Below are 13,002 nucleotides of genomic sequence, written 5' to 3'. Positions count from 1 at the left end.
ACTTAGAGTAATATTAAAACTATTAACTATTAAAACTATTAAAGCTAAGTAGCTACCACAATTGTTTGAAACTGGAATTGGCTGGGCTGCGCTATGAATTCTGGGATATGGTGGGCCACGAAGGATGCACCCGACCCATCCTTCAAATTTGGGGAATTGTCTAAGAATGTGGACAGCCTTCAATGCGTCGCTGTGACGTAATCGGCCTACAAATGCAGCCCCAGGAGGATGCAGCCTATGAATTTGGACACCCCCAAATAATGCCACTGCGTTGTTGTTGATGTCTGTCAATTTGGTTCTGTTATAATTCTAACACGAAATGACTAAATCCCATTTAAAATGTTCCTTACCACTACAGTGAAATGATTACTATTTAGTATAAATGCTATTGGTATTACTAATACTAATAGTATTCACTGTGAGAATGTGGGCTTGGACACTCACTACAAAGCACTTTTAATGTCATGAGGGTCCTGCAAGGTGCTACATGCATTATTTAACCCACACACTACCTCACACACACTCAGAAAGAGGAGGTGGTGGTAGGCAGCTTTTGAACAGGGGAGAAATGTGTAACACCAGTGTTTTAAGTGCAAAACAGGAGAGTTTGGTGTATGAACATAGACATAACACTATAGTCACCACAGCTGAGAGCAGTAAAGTGAGTGGAAGCATGAAAACTGTCTGCATCAAGAGATAATACAGCTGAATTTGAGAAAAACACGTACACGGGGAAGGAAACAGTAGCTGTGGATGAGCCGAAACAGTAAGCTGAAAAACACTAAAAGAATGTGCACATCTTTGCTTTTGTGTGAGCTTCCTCTTTGACTTTGAATGTAATTGTTACCAAGAAAATATTGACTGGTACAGCTTTAACCCTCTGAGATCTAATGTGGAAATTATGGTTCAGCAGTATTAGTGTGTTGGCAGGCTGTTGGCTGCCCATCTACCTGCAGAGAGTGTCGGTTTACAGATGGGGGCAGTTGGTTCAAGACCCCTCTCTGGTTCTCTCAACAGGCTCTCTGTTGGCAAACACCTTGGCAAACAGACAACAGTAGCAATAAATTAACCGTGTTATCATCGGTGATTGTTTTGTCTTTTTTTAAAAAATTAATTGCTTGTTCTAGAGTTGCCTGTTTAGCTCAGTGTGTTGAACAGGCAATCCATATGCTGCATGACTATTGCAGAGGACATGGTTTAAATCTATCCCCAAATCTTTTACTACATGTCTTCCCTCTGGTCTTCTGGTCTTTCTTCCAGTTTACTTGTTTTCTTTTCATTGTGCTATGAAAAATACAGTCGGAAAAACTCAAAGACATGCTTCAAGACATAATGTATAAAGTTTTCACCACTAGATCTCAGTCGACTGAATTCTGCTGCTTCTTTTAGTCAGCCGAGATTAGATCAGACCAGAAACATTAAATTTAAATTGTACCCCATAATGATGTGTTTCTACTACTGTTTATGTAAAAAAGAACACTTTTGTTATCACTTTATTATTAGAATGTAATAATAATAGCAACACGGTAAAAACAGATTTGTGCCAATTCAATATTCTGTACCCAGCTAGCAAGGTGAGGTGTTGTGGACATCCTGAACTTGTTTTTGCCACTGTTAGCTACTGGTAGCCTGAGTTAGCACGTGTTGAAAAACTTTATTTGAAGTGCATATAACATTGTTGGACTCAGACATGCAATAAACTCTGATAAGATGTGCGACTACAATCAAACTGCTTATCAGAGGGAAAAGTGAAAGGAGGGAAAGTTTGATTTTTAGGACACTCAAGCCTGACATTAGCTGGCTTTGTGTTGACCAGCTAATGTTGTTGTTCTTGCTGTTAGCTGACTCTTGTGCACTGAGTTGTACAGAGAGGGGTTGCATGTTTAATCTGATCTAATCTAATCTGAGAGTAAGTTATTGCATGTTTATGCATACTTGATTTATATTTCGTGGCTTCAGGTGAGCAGGAAGAGGATGACATTTTATTCAGATACCAGTCACATCTCTTTCCTTTGTGTTTCCCTTTCCCTTCTTAGATAATAAAACAAAGGTATGATGCTTCACGTCTTGAGTCTGAAGGTGCAGACATGAATTAAAATTGCGTCCACAGCACATGAACGCCTGTGGCTTCTCTGCCTTTGAAGTACTACGCATTTATCGGGTCTCTAGCCACATACACAAAATGTGATTAGGTGGAAGAGTGATGTCCAACAGACATTTCCACAATGTCTGTTTTGGCTGTTTGCAACATATGCGGTTAGGGTCAGAATAATGGTTAACACCTATGATGACGCTCACAGGGTTAGGACATAAATGCTTTATAAATATCTTCCAGGCTTAATTTTTTTAACATTGGTAGTTCTTTTATTTTCGTCAGATTGTTTTCATTGTACTCTATTGCACTGAAAATATTCCATTTGGTTGAGTGCATTATAGTTTAATAATAATAGAGTTTCCAGCATTTACTTGGGAAACTCAAACTAATACAAAAGAACACCCAAATTACCTCTAATAGTTGAAAACAAAAGGCAACTGACTATGCATCGGATGTTTAGTTCACATTTGATTCGTTTCAGCCGGTATTTATGCAAAGCCAGTATACCTACAGTACAAAACAATATTAATAGAGAATCAAATGACACTCAGTGATTCATTTACATAACTGAAAAGCTCCTAGGAAAGGCTAATTATGGTAGGAAAATTATTTCTAATATTTAAAACCCCCCCAATATTAAGTCTGTGGGGAGTGACTCCCTTTTGGAGCCATTTTCGAACAACCCTTTCGTCATTGGTTTTGTTTTGCAGCTCCAGGGGTTGCCCCTCGGGTCTAACCTAGTGATGTCAGAAATGACATCATAAATGAAAGTGGAAGTTATCCAAAACCCAAAGCAATCTTTTGCATCAGGCTGTAAATATGTTTTTTTTTTTTTTTTTTTTTAAATGTGTTGTTAGTTGTCACTTTCAACCCAGGAGTCTGTGCAACATGTGGGTCCATCTGCTGTGGTGACCCTTTGGGGAATTAGAGAGCAGCTGAAAATACCTAATCTTTCGGGATTGACTCTTTTATGCAGCCAGCCTTGAGGAACTGCAGTTTTTAACTCCTTTGTCATTGGTTTTGTTTTCCATCTCCAGAGGTGCCCCTTGGGTCTAAACCTAGTAATGTCGGACATGATGGGGAGGGGGGATGCCTCTAAAATAATAGTCTAACATGGAGACTCATAACAAAAGCACAAACAACGTTTAAACCTGCAACATAGATACAACAGATACTGGGCAAGGTTACATTAGCAATGGTTAGTTAGAGTCAGTGGTACTAGGGTCTGAGCAGAGTGACACTTTCCCCCAACCTTGCTGTAGCTTACATGACATGGAAGCTCTTTATGTTGTGTTTTTGTGCATTTTTTGACGTGTATTCAGAGGAGGAGGAATATGAGGGGTCAGCTTGACCTTCGTGGATTAAAATGTAAGAAAAACTTGTTGATCTAAAGCTTCTGCAGGTACCGTCAACACACAGACATCTCATGGAAATGGGCTTAAGAGCAGTGTGCTCTCCACAAAATCACTGCTTCCAAATGTAGTTATATTTAGCATCAATTTTTTAGTATGACAATGCTGATGTCTTTTTTTCCCCCACTGAGACTAACCAGATGGTTCCTTTTTAGTTTTTCAGAAACAAATCAATGGCAGTTTCATGTGTAATGTGTTGCATTTATCCCGCAAATCCCACTGAATTAGCTCACACAGCATGCAATATGCTGCATAAAATTTAGCTTTGGTTACTCTGCGTTTAAAGCTCAGAATCATACCACCCATTCAACACTTTTCTTGGCTTTTGTAAAGCTTATCCTACATATGTAGATTATCAAGTCAGTCTGCCGCATTACAATTCCTCCCTATCTCACTGTGGGCTAAATATTCATCCCTTCAACGAAAGGGATGAGCTCGCATCAGTCTCTCAGCACTGAATCACATTCCCTCCTCTGTCTACCTCCTCCACTGAAAACATCCTTTCTCTCTCCAACGCTCTCAGTGTTCTGAGCTCAAGCACTTTATCACTGTAAGCTTGCAAAAATATGTTCAAGCATTTCGATTCGTATGGAATTTCAATCTTGTTGCTGGACATTCTGGGCAGTTCTGCCTTCATGTTGCCATAATGGAAAGTCATAGACAGTGTTGGGGAGGTTACTTTTAAAATGTATTCCATTACAGATTACAGAATACATGCCCCAAAATGTATTCTGTAACGTGTTCCGTTCCGTTACTCAATGACAGTAACGTATTCTAAATACTTTGGATTACTTAATATATTATCATGCTTTTTACAACTACATGAATGTACTATTGCTGTGATTTATTACTGTTACTGAAGGTCCGCGTCTCCGAACCGTAGTAAAGGGACCTCTGGCTAATACGTCAGGTTCTGTGTCGGGCTCGTAGCCGAAAACTAGCTTTACTTTGTTGTGTGGGTCAACTTTTCTTGCCAGAGACAGAGAGAGGCGTTGAAAGGCTGCTCCAACGGAACTTATTGTTTTTGGAGGAAAACACGAACACGGTGTACAGTCGAGTCTTAATAGCTTACTTACAACTGGGCTCGTCAGGCACTCTTCTTGGCTGCAGTGGTTATTATTATATTTACATGCTTCCAGCTCCCGTTTTTGCTCGATGACTGCTGTACTTTTCCACTATCCTTTTTCTCCCTCCTCTTGCTCACACATAACACATAACATGTATGGCGGTCCATTCTCCCTGCAACACGGACTACACGGCCCATGATGCTACATTCTTTAGAGCTATGCTTGTAGCATTCTGGCTGTTAGTTTAGCACAACAACAACAACAACAACAACAAAAAGGCACTCTCTCACCCAGGAAACACACAGTCGCAGAGAGAGAGAGAGAGCGTCGCCCTGTAACCATGGCAACCGTAATGCTGCTGCCTGGAACAACAGAACGTAGCTGTCAAACAAAACCCAAACAGGCCTCAGCCGCCACAATATGAAACAGGAAAGTACCACCGTGTAATCCATTTATTTCAACAAAGTAACTGTATTCTAAATACCACCTTTTTAAACGGTAACTGTAACGGAATACAGTTACTCATATTTTGTATTTTAAATACGTAACGGCGGTACATGTATTCCGTTACTCCCCAACACTGGTCATAGATGCCTAAAGTGAGAATAAGAAGCTTTTATCATAATAAATAGCATGTGTGCTAATAGAATTCTATTAAATACAACAATCTTGAGAAACGATTCATGCTTACCATAGACGTCCAGGTTGTTGAGCATTTCATTCTGAATTCCTTTGAATCTCCTCACTGTACATGAATCGAAACACACTATATAAAGCAGAAACAGACTGTGTACAATTCTAATGACCTTGAAAGTCAGTATTTGGTATGACCACCTTTATGCAATGCCGGATGGATCTCTCTGGTTCTCTCTCAGATCTTTTCTTTTTTGTTACAAACATGGCTATCAAAATCTTTTAAAGATGCCCTGCACACCATCCTGAGCAATAAAACATTTTGTGTTGTCTTTGGCTATTTTCATAGAAATGTGAACAGATTGTATTTTTGCAACAGGTTGCTGGTAACAAATAAAGATTAAAATGGGATCTTTGATAAAACTGGTTCATCACTTGAGTTAGGTGCATGAATGATTCATAGGTCTGTGTCAAGTGTTTAACCAGTGTTGGGCAAGTTACTAAAGTAATTAATTATAGTTACTAGTTACTACTTCAAAAAAGTAACTGAGTTAGTAACTGAGTTAAAATATTCTAAAAGTAATTAATTACTTGAAAAGTAACTATTGTGTTACTTTAAAAAACATGTTTAATCCTCTGGGGTCCAGGGTATAATTGGCCATTTTTAACTACTTTTGATTTTCCCTCCACATTTTTCCTTTAAAAACTATTTATTTTGGCTTGTTTGGTATCATTCTTTTCAGCACAACCTCACATGTCTGAATTTACAGTTATGTTTTCATTTTGATATACTGTATTAACACAATTGATCAAAAATCAGACAAAAAACATAAAATCAGAGTAGTAAAGTTATTTTTTTTACTGTAACAACCACAGTTTAATGAATCATATTTCATAACTTTAAATGCAAATATAAATGGTCAATTTTAAAATCCTATGCACAAGTTTTGCAAACAACAAAGTTATTTGTACCCATTTACCTTTTATTTACAGAACAATCAGCTGTTCTGCATTCAGTAAGATGCCGTGTATATACTGTTATCATGACTCTGGTTTTATGTGGCCTATCAACACAATTTAAAAATTGGTATATTATCACCTTGTTGCTTTGTCTTTAAGTGGTCATGTGATTGGCTTACAACGACTACTTTATTCTTCCTCAGTCAAACAGCAGCACTCATGCGATTGTTTTGCCCCGTTAGCTCCAGCTCTTGTGCTAGGCCAGGGGTCGGCAACCTGCGGCTCCGGAGCCGCATGCAGCTCTTTAGTCCTTTTAGTGCGGCTCCGTGTGGTTTGGGAAAATAAATTATTATTTTTAAGTAATTAGCGGAAGTGTATTTTATTTATGTTAGTTCTTTTTTAACTTGAAGTTCTAAACTGGAAGATTATTGTGATATTGAAATATAAATATATTATATTATTAAATTATATATTTTGATCGCTCAAAATAAGCGTCACACTTGCGGAAGCCGGTGTACCCGCCGAAACGCCATGCATTTATCGAGACCAATTATGGACCTTCGGATCCACATTATGTCAGCAGCTGTTCTCCACCGTGAACTATGTTAAAAACAAACACAGCTCACTAGGGATGGGTATCGAAAACCGGTTCTTGTTGAGAACCGGTTCCCAGTGTTTCTATTCCTTGGAATTGTTTGCCATTTTTGCAAACGATTCCCTTATCGATTCCAGTCGCCCCGAATGATGTCACCACATTGCGGAGCGTCATTTACCTGGCAGGAAACACGGCGCCCAAGCGGCTCAAACGCTCAAAAGTTTGGTTTTGCTTTACGAGAACGGATGACAACAGGGCAACTTGCAATACTTGCAAAGTAGATATTTCATTTAAGGGAGGAAACACTACGAATATGCAAAAGCATTTGCTCACAAAACACACGATGACCTTAAATGAATGTCGTGTTTTTAATTCCGCTCCGGACTCGTGAATCTCAACCCAGCAGCAGCGGTAACGTTTGCACGTCCTCTCCCGTTAATGCGGCAGGTAAATAATCAACTAACAGTGCATATTATGTTAGCGCGATCTGCCTTATTACAAACCTGCCATTACTGTGCATTTAGTGACCATGATGAGAGAGACAGAGTCTGGCTCAGATGCTGGCAGTTCTCGCCACAGTCTACCGTAGCGTCTCGTTTCAGGCCAGGATAGACGAATGTCACCGAGCAGTGACTAAGTTTGTGGTCAAAGGTTTGCACCCATTTGCCAAAGCAGATGATTTTCAGTAAGTGAATGTGTTTAATTGTAGGCAGGGACATTACTGGATATTCTTGTGTAATTGCTACAGAATCATTTATGTTATACTTTGTTATTGCTACAGAATAATATTTATTTTATTATTTTACATTTACAATTTTTTTCCTGGGGACCCTGTGACACCCCATTGAAGAGCCATAGGCTGTGGATCTCTTAAGATCTCACTGTTGGGTTTGTAAGGCCATGTTACTCCTAAATTTCTATCTTGTTCAAAGAGAAGATATAAAACAAAGTTCTAAGCTATTAGACCTTAGTGTTCTTCTTTTTTAAAAAGAATCGATAAGAGAATCGATAAAGAATTGAATCGTTAAACAGAATCGAAAATGGAATCGGAATCGTGAAAATCTTATCAATACCCATCCCTACAGCTCACGCCTCGCAGATGACAGCTAACAGTCTTGCGTAAAGATGAAAGTGACTTCGTACAGCCCCGATTTGCAGACGCTGTGTGCAAAGGTTCGGGAGCAGAAGTCCCATTGTAAACATACCACGGCAGACCCGACGATGTTTCCATGAACATGCTTTTCAGCATCTCTTTATTGACCACTTTTCACACATGGTTGCTGACGCATACAGCCGGTGTTAAAGCTCACAGCCTGACACATACTAGCACAGATAGCACAGACGTTAAGGCGGCGAGGCGTGATTGCGGGTGCCGCTCAGGTGTGTCCGCCTCCCCTGCAGCGGCGCTGCAGACCACGCCCCACCACACACGTTAATCAGGTAAAATACATATTTAGGCAGAATTCATTTTTCATCTTTTAGCAGCATAGTGCTTTTTTTCCAATTATTTTTTTTTAAAAAGTCAGGTCAAGGCTCCAAAAGCCCAAAGGCGATATAAGGGTGGCGGCTCACAACAGTTTTTGTTTGCTACATGGATCATTTTAGTTCAGCTGGGTGTCTTTCCTTTTGTTATATTTCTTTAAGAATTCAAAATGTGTTAATTACATAAATAAAAAAGTAATTTTCTCTGTAGCACTTCCTGGATTTAAGCAACACACCTTAGTTGTTCACACAAAACTTAAAGGTAAAAAAAACAATATATACAGTGTTATCTGCATTTGCTCCCAGTGTTTTCTTTTGCGTGGAAATCTCGTCCAAATGGCTCTTTGGGTGTTAAAGGTTGCTGACCCCTGTGCTAGACAGTAATTGCAATTACCGTCCGCGGAAGCGTGCGCAGCTGCTTAAAGCTGTAGCGTCCAGATTACTTATGTAGTCAGCTACTTCCGTGCAACTGATACAAGATGCGGTAAGCTGAACACAGCTTCAACCGTCTGTTTGTTGAAAAATTAGTAACTGTAACGGCGTTGTAGCGATAGGAATAGTAATTAGTTCGATTACTAGTTACTGAAAAAAGTAACGCCGTTAGTAACGCTGTTACTTGTAACGCCGTTATTCCCTTCACTGGTTTTAACAAACACAAAACATTAATCTGAAAATGGACAGATAAGACTAGATGAAAATGCAGCCAATGCCCAAAGGACCAAGCCTTGAGAGCTAGACCAGTGTAAAAACTATGAGAAAGTCTGACTCCATGGAAACAAAATGTCATGGTCACTGTGTCTACCTGGCTGGCTCAGTGAGGCTACATGTGGTTTTTTTTTATTCTGCTCTCACTTTCTTTCTCTCCTGTCTCCTCCCTGCCTGGGCGGAGCTTCTCAGTGCCGTTGTATTGACTCATGTTAGTGTAACCCTGGCTAAAGCAATCTCTTGTGTTTCTCAGTAAGTAAATAACTAGTGACTAAATCCACAGTTGTAATTATTCCATCTGTCTGTAAATAGATTTCCCAAAACCTGTTCCTGAGTTTTCCTGGATGCCTGAGCGTGAGTGTGAGCCGAGGAGTGTAACCAGTTTGCGTGGAGTGTATCGGAGTACAGGAGTGGAGCCTGTGCAGCGAAAGGATTGAGGAGCAAGTGTGGAGTGTGTGTTTTCTCCCACCTGCTCTGGATCCCTGGAGACACGACCTTCCCCCCACTTTGTATATAGTTCACCTGGTGCTTTGTAAATATAGACTGTTTTGCCTGATTTTTGAGTCTGTGCATGAGTCCGTTCCATCAGCCCTGGCACAAAATATAATTTTTTACTTGCAAATGGGCCCCATTACTAACTAAAAAACTAAATTAAAGCTAAAAATTCCAATTAGACGATATCAAGATATCACTCTTTGAATAATACTTCCTACTACTACTACTAATAATAATGCTAAAAGGATTCAAGACACCTACTGATGTATCTGTGCAAAGTAAAAGCTATGATTAGTGCTGGAATGATTTGGGACCTTCATTTAATGACATCAATCCCAACAAAAATCTGCAATCATGCACTGTTTCTGCATCTACTTTGGCACACAAAGGATCTGCCAGGGTAAGGTACACCCTGGCAAAATGTTAATGTGTGATTCACTGTTGTGGATTTAAAATATTTAAATGCATTTTCCTAATTCTTTGTAGAATTAAAAACAAATCAGACACTGGACCTGTTGCTCCAGATATCTTTTTATTTCATAGATAACAAGATATTTGCCTTTGACAACAAAGAAATCATGTTAATCAAAGGTTACTCAGGACAGTAAGTGCATGCCAAGCTGGGTAGTTTGCAGTAATTTGCTGCAGTTTTCAGTGATGGACTAAGCTGGATTGGTGTTGAGTGGGGCTGGTGAGTAACAGGATTTGCAGAACTCAAATGATTTTTACCAAATTCCATCTTTATACTGGTTAAGTGATGGACAGCAGCACATCAGCTTATATATTTTAGAGTCTAGTAACAAAGTCCACAAACAATAAACCTCAACAGAACTAGGAGCACAGGACAGCTGATAACACCTGCTATACAAACAAATGCACTGGAAGTAGAAACTTCTTCATTCATTCGTTTTTCCCTGCTGCTCTGCTTCAGTGGAACTTAGAGTAGGAAACTCTCACATGGTACTCTAATGAGGCACCGTGGTACCAAGGCTCCAGGTTCAAACCCCACAAATGTCATTAATTTTTGAATGTAGACTTTTAATGACAGACTCTTTTATTACTTTTTACAGCATATCCTGCTGTTTGATTCCAGAAAGAGAGTGGACACAAAGCAGGTCTGCAGGAGGTAGGAATCACCCGGATTTTTGAAAAGACAATTGCTTGGACAGAACTGTGAGGATGTGGCAGCTTGACCACAGAGTTAAGAGGCCAACATTAATAAAATCATGTTAATTAAATAGTGGAAACAATTTGCTAAATGGCCCCATTGTCTCAATGGTGTTCACATTAATGCTCTTGTTTCAGCTACGACCCACACATCCATTAAATTTCTCTGTCATTTCAATTATGAATAGTCAGGAAATTACTGCATTTATATTGGGCTCAGAGGAAATTAAATGCCTCTGTGGTGTTGGACTATATTTGTGTGTCTTACTATTGGCTGTATGAAGAAGCTCAGAATGTAATTTTAATTAAATTAAATGATATAAATTCCTACTACCCCAGCCTTTTCTTAGTACTACTGCTACTATTTAAACGTGTCTATGAATGAACAAAAACAACTAATTTCATAGACAGAACAGGATAACACTTTGCCAGAAAATGAAACATTGGCTACAAGTCACAACCAAGCAATTATGAAAATGTCAGACAAGAGCCAAGGGACAGGCAGTCGCTTTGAGCATCACGATTCTCAGGGCAGGGCACAGTCTACCACAAATGAGATGCTAATGAGCTTGAAGATAATTCCAGTCATCTGCATATCAACTGGAGATTGGAAACGAGTGGGTGGACGAATGTTTTTAATGGTTTGAACACTGCTGGGTGGTCAACATAGGAAATGTACCTTAGAACATGCCAATTAGGGATCTGGATGCACAAATGTCTGTTTAGTTAACGAGAAAAACAAAAAAACAAAAACAAAAACCTCCCTTTGAGCTCTGAAAATCAAAATGCCTTGATGGTGATTGAGCTGATGATGGCCATTTGAAGCTGATAGACTAATAATAACTCAACTCTTTCCTGTCAGACAAGGACATGAATGTGAGGCTAGTGATGATGTTGCCCTGGTGCACAACAACTCCTTTGCACCAATCAATCATGGTGATGTTGCCCTGGTGCACAACAACTCCTTTGCACCAATCATCATGCCACACTCCATCTGAATATTGTTGCTAACCACATGCACTACTTTATGTTTGCTAAATTCTAATGGCTACTCCCAGCAAGAAAAAGTCTCCCCAGTTTGTATGGAAACTGGCAGCATGACTGTGCAACAGCCAAATCTGCAGAAATGATGTGTTGCTGTCATGGCAGTGTGGAGCTGCGTCTAAAAGGGATTCTGCCAACATCTTGTGGAATCCATAAACCAAGAACTGGGGCTATGTTCAGAGCAAAAGGAAACTCAACTCATTATTAGCATGGTGTTTCTAATAAGATGTTCAGTGAGCTGTACATGATATAAATGTGTAGATGCACTTATTTATAAAAATTATAGCCCTGTATCTAGAAGAGTCAAAATCCAGTCATGCAAGATCATAACACCTTATCACAACGTTTCATTGAAGTGACCATTTACCATCTCTATTCCAACCCAAGCCCCCAGTTCAACGACTGCCACTGGTATCTCACTTAAGAAATCATGAAACTGCTATAAAATATCCTTACCTACTTTCTTAATGCATTTAACGCTGGATGACATCAAATGTCTTTTAAAAAATAAAGCACAAAAGACCAAAAAAAAAGGTTTAAAGAGGTTTTTCTATCTTTCCTAGCAGCCACAGAAAGCGCTTGTACTATAAGAGGATTTCTGAAAAGGCGATTTGTTGACTCACTAAGAGGTCATTGGTCATCCCTAAATCCTTCTGATGTAACACTACTTTTTATTTTTCACCCAAACTGCCTCTTTGTACTCATGACAAAGTAACAGTGAAACATATAAATCTCTCTTTCATTCATGGAACAGGGAGAACACTTCAACTCAATTGAGGCAAAGTTTTGTTTCAGCTAATACTGTAGCTGAAGTGAGGTCCTGCTTGGACACTTAAGTTCACATTGTCTTCAACTGATTTTATCTTTAGCAAACATTTTTCATTTTTGTGAAACCTTAAAATTTCTTATTACCCAATCAAAGAAAAATAATGACGCAAAAGCCTAGCCTATGCTCTAGTGCAGACACAGACATAGGCACTACAGATGAGTATTTATTCCTGTAGTCGGCCATCTGGGGTGCATGTGTGGTTCATTCACTGCAATATAAATTCTCTGCAGACAAGTCCGCATGGTCACAAAAACAGACACATATATCTTTCCATTTAAATCTATCATTACTCATACCCGAGTGGAACCTAGTGGACTCGCAGGAACACAAAACATAATTAAAATATATTCAGACTAAACTGAAATAACACCACTTATGGATGGGTTCGATAGAAAATAGGAAAACGTGTTAGTCCAAAGCAGTGTCCCTGTCTTTGCAAAAGAATATGTTATTGCAACAGGTTATGAACCTGAATAGATGAGCGTGTTTATTCAGACAAATATGCACAAGGTCTTGTT

The sequence above is a fragment of the Neolamprologus multifasciatus genome, chromosome 17 (genome assembly GCF_963576455.1).
Source record: "Neolamprologus multifasciatus chromosome 17, fNeoMul1.2, whole genome shotgun sequence".
NCBI classification, from domain to species: Eukaryota; Metazoa; Chordata; class Actinopteri; order Cichliformes; family Cichlidae; genus Neolamprologus; species Neolamprologus multifasciatus.
This window is presented reverse-complemented; position numbering follows the sequence as displayed.